This window comes from Macrobrachium rosenbergii, chromosome 58, assembly GCF_040412425.1.
Source record: "Macrobrachium rosenbergii isolate ZJJX-2024 chromosome 58, ASM4041242v1, whole genome shotgun sequence".
Lineage (NCBI taxonomy): Eukaryota > Metazoa > Arthropoda > Malacostraca > Decapoda > Palaemonidae > Macrobrachium > Macrobrachium rosenbergii.
Genome location: NC_089798.1, coordinates 17,049,921 through 17,063,892, shown reverse-complemented (window position 1 = coordinate 17,063,892; position 13,972 = coordinate 17,049,921). Strand labels below are relative to the sequence as shown.

At 44.1% G+C, this 13,972-nt stretch overlaps 1 pseudogene; it reads right to left on the bottom strand.

The window, feature by feature from the left end:
• Positions 1–13,972, bottom strand: part of LOC136837153 (3'-5' RNA helicase YTHDC2-like) — a 1,085,270-nt pseudogene that overhangs the window by 828,493 nt on the left and 242,805 nt on the right.

The following is a 13,972-nucleotide window of genomic DNA, read 5'->3' as shown; positions in this document are numbered from 1 at the left end:
CAGCAGCATACAATCAAGCAGCAAGAGAGACCTTCTTTTCCTCCATCTGTTTATCCCATCTTCTGGTTAAAAAAGCAAAAGACAATGATAAAAGTATTGTTAGTAACATTATACTCTTGCGTAAATGCCTACAACCATAAACAACCAAACGAGAAACTGTTGTTTTGCTTATAACCGAATCGGATAATGACAGCCGTTTTGCTTGTATTTCAACCATCGTACAGTAGTAAACAATTACCACATTTATAGTACAAATGATGTTAAGTAGAACAGGACTGATATATTTTTACATTATACCCTTATTTGGTATGAGTATGGTATGAATAAAAGGTCGGCAAGGAAATATTGTATATTGCTAAATTTAAGCTGCAAATTGTAGCTGAAGCTGAGAAAACAATGTTCAAGCTGCTCATGACTATGAATTATCATGCATCAGCAACATGGATGAAACTTAACCATAATTAAAACTGGAGAGAAAGTATTTTAATCAAAACTACTGGGCATGAAAGAACACATTACTGCTACTTTTACGCTGATAAACGATAAATACATAAAGTTCATATTATGATGAAATCAAGTGAAAATAGCGAACGGAATCTTGATTTTTTTTTACACAAAACAAACATGCCCCCAACGGCCAACGTCATCTATTAACGAAAAAAATAGCTAAATTAATTTCACAACAAGACATATTTAAGTTTTATTTCAACTTGAAAACACTTTGTATAACGAAAAAGAACTTTTCCCCATATAAATAAAGTATCTAGAGATTCATTTACGCTAACTAGAAGCAAGAAGAGCGCTCTGAACTGAGTTAAATATGGCAAAATAAACTTACCGCGTAATCGATTTCCAAACCAAACCATTGATCGCTAAGATCGCAGTTTATAATACAAAAGCAATATAAGAATGTACACAATACTATTTGATACAGTGAATTAAAGCATAACATTTTAAAAGATCCACGGAAAAGATGTATATTCATTACGTTGACGTTTGTATAATATGATATTAATATGTGAATATAGAGTAGAATATAATGTAGGCTAGGCTACCGCATATGTATACGATATACCTTAGTGTAGGCTAAGCTAATTCTTGTTTGTTATTCAATTTCTCTTTGTACTGAATTATCATAAGTCACTCTGCATGAACCTCCAGAATAAGCTGATGTTAATAATTACTGTACCGTGTATGTACAGAGTATAATGTAGGCTAGGTACTGAATAACCTAGCGTAGGCTAGGCTATATTCGAGATATATTTTTTCCAACAAACGATGGGTTTTTTGGAACCTAACCCCATCGTGAGTAGGATTATACCTGTACAAGCATTTTTAGATTTTTTTGTGTGTTTGAACTATCAAAATAGCCAGTTTTAAGTATTTTTAGAAGGGTTCTAAGTATTTGCAGATTTTAGCTACTTGCAGGGGGGTGGTAAGCATCCCCCGCGAAATAAGGGTGGTTTACTGTATATTGTCAATCATACTCAATCATTAATCACTATGGTATGATACTCCAAATGAATTCTGTTAATTCTCAATACATTTTCTGTCTTCTGAAGATAAAAAGTACAAGAAAAATATTAGGTCTGTATTTGTGTTGAGACAAGGATATAAAATCTATTCATCTTTTAATACACTATACAGTGCTACACACAAACAAGCAGCAAATCTTACATTCTGGGTTCATGAGCCGATCTCTTTCTGTAGCAGGTAGAAGATCTTGTCTCTCTTTATTTGTGACTGGACAACGTTGAAGTAAGCCCAAAATAGTTGAGCGGGTTGCATCAGCAAGTCCAACAACTGCTTCACTACTCATAATTGTAGATCCTTCTTTTTTGTACACTGTCAGGTAACGAAATGAACCCTTCCTGTAGAAGTATAGGAACATGAATGAGGAAACACTAAAATCTTATGAACTAATCTGATAAAACTAAGGTTTTATATAACAAAAGCTTTTTCATAAATAAGATCTCCTTTTAATACAACCCACCAGTTTTCATATGCCTCACCCTCTGGCAAGCTCATCACCTTGGACACAAATGGGATGAAGAACAACCCTAACTTGACCACCAGATATCCCTCAAAGTAGCATCCCATGGCAGTATTAATGGCAGTAAGTCATTCCCTATGTTCTCCAGATTTACTACAAAAAATATATGGGGTCGTTAGTGGACACTTTTCAGTAAGAATGAACTGTAAAATTTAGGCTGACAAGCCAAGCATTGGGGCCCTTTTAGCCACTCAGCACTTAAGGCAGTGAAAAGAGGGAACTGGACTGGTTGGATAACAGGTTAAAGAGATCCCCCCCCCCACAAAAAAATGAGGTGAAGTACAATGGTCTCAAATATACTCTGAGAAATCCCACAATTGCACTAAAAGTAATATAACAGTTAGAGAGGCTGGACAGCAAGACAGAAGAAAGGAAGTGGGAAAGTAACTAAGGGCCCAAGGGAACTCTGCAAACATCCTTTAGTAATGACTGAAGTGTAACTGTTGGGCTTGTATTAAAAAAAATACTTTATGGGTGTCATCCATTTTTCAACCTCAGATGCTAATGGTGACTATAGTCATCACTGAAAGACATTCACCATAAATTGTAAAAAATTGTCATAGCAATGAAATCTGGATATGGCGTGTTTGGATGCTTGTTGCTGTCATGAGACTGGTATGTATTTCAATTTATGGAGAATTTATTTTTAAAAAGTGCCATAAACTGTTATTCCACTTGAACTCACACAAATCAAGTATATTTTACATTTTTTTTTATTTGCTTTGTGGCACCACATGGCTAAAATATTAATCAATTTTGTATCACTGAAAAGGCAATTTATCATACTTTTACAGTGTACACAAATTGGTTGTCTTTTCTCTGATTTATGATGAATTTTTTTCAGTAAAAAAAATTTTTCATTAAAGCTAACTTTTCCTTATGATATCGATGTTTGTTTTTATTTTTTCTAGCATGATGCTTTACTTTCAAGAAAAGTAAATGCTCAGGATTCGACTCCATGTGTGCTGACTTAATTATGCAACACAGAAAAAAGGACATATCTTCGGAATGAGACTTTGGTCTCCTCTTAAAGGTTTAAGTCTGTCTATGTGCACCCTTTGAGCTCTACTGGATATAACAAAGCCTCTTCTTTGTTGCCTATGAAAGCAGTTAAATTGGGCTCTGTCACAATTCTGGGCGGGGCTTTCACTCTGTTGTTGTTTTTACTCTAAACAACAGACGAAAAGCGAGACAGTTGTCTGCTGGAACAAAGTAAACAACTTACTAAAGCACTTTCCAATAGCAAGACCTAAAAGAAAGTGTCTTCAAAGTTATATTCTCAAGAGAAGCCATATCCATAGACTCAAATTGAGTTTACATTCAATAACTGAGAACTGCATCCAAATCCCATCCAAAGCCATAATAGGAAGATTTAGGGGTTTCCAGCTCAAAAGCATGGAAAACCTCCTTCAAATCTAAATCATGAGCGATATTCAAGTTAGCACGATGCAGAACTGAAGGCAACGTGGAGCGATATCCTTTGATTGATGGGGCAGAGCACTACTTTGGTGACTGGCCTAAAATTGGCTCGATGTCCCCCTTGTGTAGCAGTGTCTGAGCTCCTCCCAAATTCAGAACTTTTCTTTGTGAAGACGGTGGGCAGGGAAGGAAATCGGGAATGCTGACATGGGAGAGAGTAACAAAAGGAACAAAGTATCCTTCCCAGAAAACCATCACTACCCAAGGGTAGCTTTGCCAGACACTACAGAAACTGTATACAGCCTCCTACTTGACTTGTGTGTTCAAAACATCTGTAATGGTTCCTTTACAATTTTTTCACTTTGAATGTGAACACTGATAACCTCAAAAAAGCTTATTGAAGTAGGAGAACTCGAGGACAGTTTGGGTTGATAATCTGTGCAAAAGTCAACCCAAACCACCCTTTAGTTCTTCTGCTTCAGTATTCTCTATTCTCTTGATCTGAGACTCCTTTGATAATGGCCTTAAAACACTTCAAGGTTAAGGAGGCAATGATGAGACATGCCAACAACAGCTACTGGTTGCTTCACTAAATCTACTTTATAAATATAAACATTACGTGTTACTCTTTAAAACTTTCTAAAAAACATGAGATATTTCTCCCTAAGCTTTGGAAATATGTCTATCAAGGTAAGGGTAACATGCCAATGCCTTAGGAAGATCAATATACCAAAAGGTTGAAAATTTGATGTTGCATGTGTCATAACAGTTAAGTCTAAGCAACTTCTTGAAACTGGAACCTGAAGCAGTGGCATTCTGATAACAAGCTTTAAGTGATACACTTCCGATATTACCTCAAAACTCGCTGACAGAATCAAAGAGTTTAACTTCTTACTCGTTTTAACAAGAGCCAAGGTACAAGCATACAAAAGAGCACCAATCAATGGATTTATCTTCAGCAAAAAGGATGGGGAAAAGTGGAACACCACAAACTATGAATCGCTTAAAAAATCAAACGAGAATCATCTGAATCAGGGATGAAATTCATCATGTCTAAAGGAAGAACTGAGATAATAGCAAAAAGGGATTTTGACAAAGGAAAAATCTATTTCTGAGGAAGGCCCCGTGTCACCCGGTGAAATTCCATACTAACACGAATTTCTAGGTATAAAATGCTAGATATACCAGAAAAAAAGAGCTTTCAGGAATGCTGGGGTTACTACCCCAGATCGGCGTCTTCCACAAAGGAGACGTCGGTATAACCAAGGGTGAGTGAAAGGATCACAACCACAGAGCCACACTCGATAGATATCTACATGTCAAAACCCCTCGAAAAGAGCGGTGAGCCGTTCCAGCCCCACGCTCATCGCCCGCCAGGCTGGCGACACCAGCGCCACCTACACTCATTCAGACTAGCATCATCCCCAGGCTTGGCATGTGCAAGTAGGGGCGAAAGCAACTTCTGGGGTCACGGGTGACACGGGGCCTTCCTCAGAAATAGATTTTTCCTTTGTCAAAATCCCTTTTCTGAGTCCAGCCCCGTGTCAGCCAGCCGTGAAATAGTGATAGAGAATCATGCCAAGACTGCAAACTACAGGAAAATACAAGGTGATCTGAAGAAAAAACACAAGCTATGGAAAAGGATTTAATTAGAATATCTCTCCACATGAAAAAATGATTAGTAACAGGAAAGTACACTAATACGACCTTAAAAAAGTAGAATACAAAATGGTACACAAAGCAATATAGTAGGCAAAATACATTCAATAATACAAAAATTATAAGGAGTAAATATAAACTTATATCTAAGCATAAGAGAGACATTTACAACATGAGAAAATTTATGAGGTACATGGAGCAAAATAAAAACAGCCCAGTACCCCTAAGACAATCCAAAATCACAGCATGTCAAAATACAGTCACCAAAAAGATAATAATAAAGACAATAATAATATCAATATGAGGAGCAAGGCAGTGAGGCATGATCTATCCAGAAGGGCAGGCAGAGAAGTAAATGAGGCAGGCGGGCAGGGGGGAAGGGGGAAGGATAAGGATAATTAAGGTGGGGGAATGACACTCCCCACAGCCACTGTTGAAAATTTCAGGGCTTCGAGTGATTTTAAATAATGGCGTTTAAACACTAGAGGTGATTTCCATCCCGTATATTTGGTAAGTTCGGCAAAATCCATATTATGAAAATAATTAGTGGAAGTAGCTACTGCATGGATATCATGAACCTTAGGGACTGAATCCAGGTTGGCTTGTTTAATAAAATACAGAATTTGCTGTCTTATAGCATTCAACGAAAGATTTCCACCTTTCTCTCTGATAAAAAGAGGACCCGACTTACACTGTGGAGTTCTTAAAAGGTAAGACTTTAAGGTATAGACTGGGCATAAGGACTGGTCCTGTGGAAGAGGCACCACCTTCCAAGGGGACCACCTGTCTTGAGGGTCCTCGTTTTTAGCTAAAAATCTACGGTCAGGAGAAAGGAGGGCTTCTCCGGACGGGAGGAAACTAACAAAATCATCACCTCTAGAGAGAGCCGACAGCTCTGAAATTCTGGCACCTAAAGCCAAGCTAATCAGAAATAAGGTTTTCCTTAACAGATCCAAATAAGAGCATTGTGAGTTGTCAATCTCAGATGCTAACTTAAGAACATCATTGAGGAACCACGTAACAGAATGTGGGCGCGATACGGGTCTCAGACGAGCGCATGCTGTAAGGTCAATTTTAAAACCATATAAAAATACCTTCTTCAAGGCTGACTGACTTAGCTGTGGTAATAGTGGCCGGGGCAAGGCCCTTTTCAAACAATGATCTAAAGAAGGAAGCTAATTTCTTGACTGCTGAGTCATATTGTCTGAGAGTAGAATCTCTCTTATCAGACTCTAAAAACAGTGTGTTAACGGGGTCAATGTTTGCTCCCTTTTGAGCAGCGAACTTTATAAAGTCCATAAAACTAGGGCATTCTGAATTTTTAAGGAAGCTGACAGTCTTGGTTTGTACTACTTGGGTCAATCTGGGATTGGGAATCCGATGACTCTGCAACTTGAGTTCCTGAAGCAGAGGGAACCAGTTGCTCTTCGGCCAATAAGGGGCTATCAGGGCCAGTTGACCTTTGAATGACCTGAGTTTGTGCGGTACTTTCAACAACATGTTTATTGGGGGAAACAAGTAAATCTTCTCCCAATTGTTCCAGTCTATGGTCATTGCGTCCGTGGCATAAGCCTGAGGGTCCAGGTTCGGGGCCACATAACAGGGATGCTTGTAGTTGCTCCTCGTCGCGAACAGATCCACTTGGAGACCAGGAACCCGGGCAAATCCAATTGAAAGACTCTCCGTCCAGAGACCACTCCGTCTCCAACGGAGTGGTTCTGGACAGGGAATCCGCCACCACGTTCCGCACCCCGCTAGGTGGGTGGCTGACAGATGCCAGCTGTGCTTGTTCGCCAGGGAGAAAATAGCTACCATAACTTGGTTTACGCGACATGATTTGGAGCCGCCCCTGTTGATGCAATGAACTACCATGGCGCTGTCCAACACCAGTCTGATGTGAATCCGGCTGGGGGGGCGGATTTTCTTTAAGGTTAGAAATACCGCCATAGCTTCCAAGGTGTTTATATGGAACCGTTGAAACATTGTAAACCCTGTTCCTTGTACTTTTTTGTTTTGGCGAATACCCTCCCCAGCCGCTTAATGAGGCGTCTGTGTGAACCACTAGCGCCGGAGGAGGGAACTGAAGCGGGACTGTCTTGGACAGGCCGCTGACTGTGGACCAAGGCCACAGTCTCGCCTTTAAAATCTGTGGGATGGATGAGACCTTGTCTCTGAGCCTGACATTGGCTCGACTCCGCCACACTCTGTTTATGTCCTTTAATTTTGCTTTTAAGAGCAGGTCCGTCACTGAGGCAAATTGAAGGGAGCCGAGGATTCTTTCTTGGGCCCGGCGGGATGCTGCTTTGTCTCTCAGAAATTTCCTGGTAAGGGAAGCTATCTCCTTCCGCTTGGATGGCAGAAGGGATAATGTGTACGAGGACAGATCCCACTGGAGGCCCAGCCACTGAAACCGAGACTCCGGAGTCAGGCAGGACTTCTCTCTGTTCAGCTGAAAGCCTAACGACTCCAGGAATTCGATGACCATGGCCGTGGCCTTCCGGCACTCTAGAACTGTTGGTGCCCAAATTATCCAATCGCCCAGGTACGCTACTACGGAGATCCCTCGGGACCGGAGTTGCTGCACTATCGTTTCCGCCAGCTTTGTAAATATCCTGGGGGCTATATTTAGACCAAAAGGCATGACCCTGAAGGAGTAGGCTTGTTTCCCGAGTCTGAAACCCAGGAACGGAGAGAAGTTCCGCGCAACCGGGACGTGATAGTAAGCGTCTGAAAGATCGATAGAGGTGGTGACGGCTCCACGCGGAAGTAGAGTCCGTACCTGTGCTACCGTAAGCATGCGAAATTTGTCGCATTTTATATAAAGATTTAGACGCGACAGATCCAGAATCACTCTTTGCTGACCGGAGTCTTTCTTTGGGACAGTGAACAACCTGCCTTGAAATTTGAGGTGCCTTACTTTCTTTATTGCTCGCTTGTTGAGCAGTTCCATACACATAGTCCTGTAGGACTCTGGAGGTGGCTGGTAAAACCTGATCAGGAGAGGGGTCCTTGGTCCAGCTCCAACCCAGACCTTTGGACACAATGCTGTGTGCCCAAGGACTGAAGGACCACTGGTCTCTGAACCAGTAAAGACGACCACCTACCTGACTGTTCTCAGTGGGAGGAAGCGGGTTTGTTTCCTCTACCACGTCCAGGTTTTCCTCTTGGGGCGGTGTTAGACTTGCCTCTGTAAGGGGCCCGACCTCTTCCCCCCCTTGCACTCCTATTCAGGCCGTGAAAGAACCCAGGGCCCTCATAGGTGGGATTGTACGCCGGTGAGGAGACGTACGAGGGTGCAGCAAGGGATTGAGCTGGTTGGACCAGCACGTACTGTTGGGGATGAGCCTTAGAGGTGGAGGGCTGGGCCACTGCCGAGACCGGGACAGCTTGAACAACCGTCTGGTGATGAGGCCTCTTATGTCTCCTGAATCATTTACCAGACTTGGTCTGGGAGCCGCCAGATTCTGGGGTCTTCCGCTTGTAAGCAGAGATACCCCAACGAGAGCGAAGACTTTGGTTGGCTCTAGTAGCCTCGCTCAGCACACTGGCTACATCTTCATCTGGGAAAAGGTTAGGGCCCCAGATATAGCTCTTCATGAGCTTGTTAGGCTCATGACGTATGGTGGCCTCTGCAAAGATGAATCTCCTACACTCCAGCTTAGCCACCATAAAGTCATATAGGTCTGACTGAAACCCTGCTAACAGGGATTTAGCCAGAACCTGGAAGAAGGGCTCTTCTGCACAGGAGACGGCAGTCGCTTCTGTGAGGCAGATGGAGTTCAAGGACCGGCCTAACCTAGTCCGGGCCTCAAATTCTGCCTTTAGCAAGGCTTCCGGGAGCTTAGGGAAGCTGCTCGCTAAACTGAGTAGGCGCGCAGTGAGCGTCCAGCTTTCCCACAGTAAAGGTGGACGGGCGTCTCTCCAAAACTCCTCACCCCTGGGAATACCAGGGATGTGGAGTCTGTCTCCCTAATTGAGGCAAAGGTTTGCCTTCAAAGCAAGCTCGAGCCGTGGCCAGAGCCACTTTGTTGATGCAGGGGGTAGGCAACTTATCACCTAGGGCAAACATGGTGTAGTTGCCCTTGAAAGGTGTAAGTTTGGTGTTCTCTGCCTGCCACTCCGTAAGAGTGCGCAGGAGAGTAGACTGAGGTTGGTCCCTAGGGAAGATCACCGTCTCTCTAGGGACCTTGTCCGAACATGCCCAGGCTTCCTCCGTCAGCCTAACGAAGCCTGGGTAAGGAGGCAGGAGATCGGGAGGAAAAACTCCAGCTCCTCCAAACGTCTCGTGCCAAGACCTTTAACCGTCAAAGTGTCTTCGTGCGAATGGCACGAAGAGCAAAACGCCAAGGGTTCCCGACATCGAAGGGAGGGAGATCAGCCGTGTCTGGGATCTCATACTGCGGTTCGGCTCCACCGGAGTGAGCCATTCCCACCAGTATGTTGTCATGGCTGTGAAGCTTCTCTGATATTTTGGAGAGCTTCGACTCGACCTCCGCCGAGAACCTCTCAAGAAGCGAGTTCGCAAACGCCTCAGGGTCAAAGGCAGGCTGGCGAGGAGGGCTTGGTCTTGGTGCCCTCTTACTTGCGCCTTTGCCCGATGTTCCAGGTTTGCTCCCGGAGGCTACAGGTACGGGGACCTTAGCCTTCGACGGGGGGAAAGGAGATGCTTTCCTGGAAGACGAGGACTTAAAGCCCTTCGCCTTCCATGAAGTCTTCAGCTTCAACTTGGGGACAGCTGATGGAGCCCTGTCACCCAAGATGGAAGACTTTCCAAACCCTGAAAAGGAAGATACAGAGGATGATGGGGAATCAAAAAGGGCGCCCGCCCCCGCAACCTCACTTACCTCGCTACCTACCACTTGGTCCGGCTCTGTATTCATAGGTTCCAGGTCCAAGTCCAAGGCAGCGATGTCCTCCAACACCTCCGCATAAAGGATATCCTCTTGGGGTGGCTGGGTCGCGTCCCGGATCTGCTGGATGATGGGGTTGGCCAACTCCTCGGGAACCGCAGCAGCAGCCCGGGCGCCGGGGTAAAGCAAGTCATGCAACTTGGCGTCGAGGACATAAGGCTTCCCCGACGGTACATTTCTTCCGAACCCAGCCACCCAGGCGCGGAGAGACTCAAGGGAAGTCTTCTTAGAGGACTTGTCCGCCTGGAAGAGAGTAGGCAATTAGGGTTGAACTGAAATATAAACCCCGAAAACAATATAAGCACTAAATAGATTTAAGGGACGTAAGGAACGGGAAGCGATATCTTACCGACTCGTCCTGGATGCTAGCCCACAGAGCGAAGCAGACCTCACAGCCGTCGGGGTGCCAAACAATAAGGTCATCCAACCGGACTGCACAGCCAGTGTGGGTCCGGCACACCACGTGCCCATAGGGTTGCTGGAGGGAAGCAGTGCACCCCGGCTCCTCACAACGAACAGTCTGTAAGTGTAAAAAAGTACATGAACCTACCACTCTAAGCAACCTAAAGCCGGTAGGCCAGGGTATTTCAACCTACTACCGGAATACTCCGGCGGAGAGAAAAACCCCTCGTCAGAGACGGGGCCACCAAGCCATAAATTAAACAGAGTGGAAGGCAAGTTACTTCCCGGTCACCGGAATACTCCGGCGGAACGGAAGAACTGAGTCAACAGGGCCCTACCACAAGGGCTGCCAGCAATAAAGACGGCGGAACCCCAGGGCAGAACACCGGACCTCAAATAAAACATATAAAATAAGTGTAGCGGCGGAGTGAGAAGCTCACTCCGCCAGGATAAATATAAATATATACATATATAAGATACAAGTGATGGTAACAATGAAAGAATCATATCCGGAGACCGGAGGCATCTCTCCCCCCGGAGCCCGAACCTCCCCGCCAGAGAAACCATAGGTGGGTGAGGCAACTGTCATCGCAAGGCCAAGTATAATATAAGCCGGAGTAGGCGCCAATCAACCCAACTAAAGCAAATCGACGGAGAGAGGTCGAGAACAAAAGATAGAATGTTCGAAACCCGCTCGATCCTTAGAGAGTCGGTAAACGAAACATCAAAACAAGCTCAGCGCTGCCGGGGACTAGCTCTGGGAGGGAATGAATCTCTCCACCAGGGGAAGTCCCCAACTCGGAGAAAACGCCATCTAGCATCACCCGAGCGAGAATAGGCAAGAGCTGGCCTGAGATGGGGAGGGGGAGGGAGGGTTGGTGGGGTAGGGAAGAGGAGTAGGCTAAGTCAGGCGAAAACAGGAGACAAGGGAAAATGCTTCACCCGCTCGACTGCAATCACACGCCACGCCAAGAAAATAATACTAGCGATGGCAGGACAAGCCTACTCCCGAGGAAAAGGGATAGCGACCAAGGTCTCAACACGCCGACTCCTGCCTAGACAAAGCCTAGGTCAACGCCCGTGCTTAGGCATGGCCTAGGCTAACGGAGAGGGACAAGGGAAGGGTGGGGGAGGAAATAACAGGGAGAGAAATTTCTGTGCCGAAGTACAACCAGGGCCGAAAGAGGGGGCGGGGATAAGGCAATTATAGCCTAGAGGAGACACACCCAACGAACTCTACCCCTTCAAAAAGAAGGGGGAGGACAAAGGGGTCTCACTCTGCCACCCAAATAACGGCCACTGTGAGAAACAGCAACAAAAACTCCCTCAACCTGAGGGTCCACCCCACGCCTAACCTACTAGGAGGGCGGGAGGTCAAGGAAGCAATACGAGCCTATCAGTATGAAAGGCAAGGGGAGATACCCACACAACAAATACCCAATAAAAAACCATCACAAATATACATAATATAAATAAAATATATAACCCAAGAATAATGTGCTTGTGCGAGGTGCGTAGCCTAGCTCCAAGGAGCGGCCAGACAATCGAGCTGACGCTACCCCGAATGAACAAGGCAACAAAATACGTATAGCACCAACGCAAGTATATGATAATAATAATAATGGTAAATAAGTAAGACCAACATGGGAACCCATCCCGGAGGGGAAACCTAAGCGGGGAATGATGGAAACCCTATAGAGGGAACCCGCCATGAGGGTCAGTCATACAAAAACAAAACACCAATAAAACACCCGCCCAGGAAACACCGCCAGGATGAGATCCAGGGGAAAAAGATAAGTAATATAACGACAAAGAGACAGCCCGAACAGAATAAACTGGAAGGGTAATCTCACGGTCGACATGGCTGGCTGGGGGACGCCGTGGCGTCATAAACAACAATCCCATATATATGAAATACGGACTGATGCAGCCACACTTATCATAAAAACCCCACAATAAGATGGTACTTAACTTAGAGATGTTAAAACTGCTTGAAGACATGATGTAAATGCAGGAAACACCCAAAAAACCAAAAGCACAAAAATTCTTGGTGACGACGATCACGTGCTAGAAAATGGAATGAGTGTAGGTGGCGCTGGTGTCGCCGGCCTGGCGGGCGCATGAGCGTGGGGGCTGGAACGGCTCACCGCTCTTTTCGAGGGGTTTTGACATGGGGATATCTATCGAGTGTGGCTCTGTGGTTGTGATCCTTTCACTCACCCTTGGTTATACCGACGTCTCCTTTGTGGAAGACGCTCGATCTGGGGGTAGTAACCCCAGCATTCCTGAAAGCTCTTTTTTCTCTGGTATATCTAGCATTTTATACCTAGAAATTCGTGTTAGTATGGAATTTCACCGGCTGACACGGGGCTGGACTCAGAAATGACAAATCCAAGGACTAAGAAAATGAGGTAATCAACGCTAGATACAGACATACCCGGGACTCCCAGCAACAATATCATGGGTTGCCTGTGAAAAGCAACAGATGGGAAAAGGTAGTGGGTTCTTGCCTCACATAATTACAGAACTGAGATAACAGCTGGAGCCATCTGCAGAATACTAGGTGCAGTGGAAGAGGGAGAGCAGCTAGTACATATAAGTACAGTTGTCCAAAGTGTAGATTAATGTGAGGCAGCTGAGTAGGAGAGTCAGGGTTAATGTCAAAAACAGAGGGTATCAATGATGATACAGGGCACATAAATGGTTGAACAACTGAAATCCTGGTGCATGGCTCAGAAACCACTAAAGTAACTGAAACAGTATGTCTATAATCCCAAGATAACTCCACCAGGTCATACACGTCACTGTCACTTTGGCCAGAAGAGGATAACAAGTCGGGTGCTGATGTGAGCGCTCAACTCTACCTCACAGAGTGTCAATAACAGGTAATGGCGATCTCCTGTCAAGCGTGTGACCTCAGGCGGCTATACTGAAAGTTCTGTTCCAGCACATCGTATATACTGTTGAGATGAAGCACTACCACAGCTCTGCTGCTTTTTTTTCCTTGTTTAATTATTATAAGAACACGTAATTTTTTACAGGTAAATTAACTCTCTCCCTAAAATACTTTTTGAAATATTTCTACTCTGAGTTCTATTTTGCATTCTAGTCTGTCTGATCGCAAAAATTTGAAAACCAAATATAAATGGATTAGAAAAACTAACTTCCTCATTAAACAGTCAGTATTCCATATACATTAAAATAACTATACCTGTACATTTTCTTATAGCAAAATAAGAAAAAAAAAGCCTAAAATGTTGACTTATATGAAGTACAAAATTTTGCATAAAAGAATAATTTACTTTAATCTGTACACTGTATACAGTATCTGGAAAAAAGCAAATTAGATAAAACTTCATTTGAAAAATTTATTACCTTCAATGAACGGTCAGTAATTTCTATGCATATCTCAATAAGTATCCTTCTTTAACAAAAACAAAAAATGAGAGGCTAATTTGTGTCAAACAACAAGTAATCAATATACAGTACATAAAAATAAATTGTGCTAGACATTCCTTGCAATAAAAAA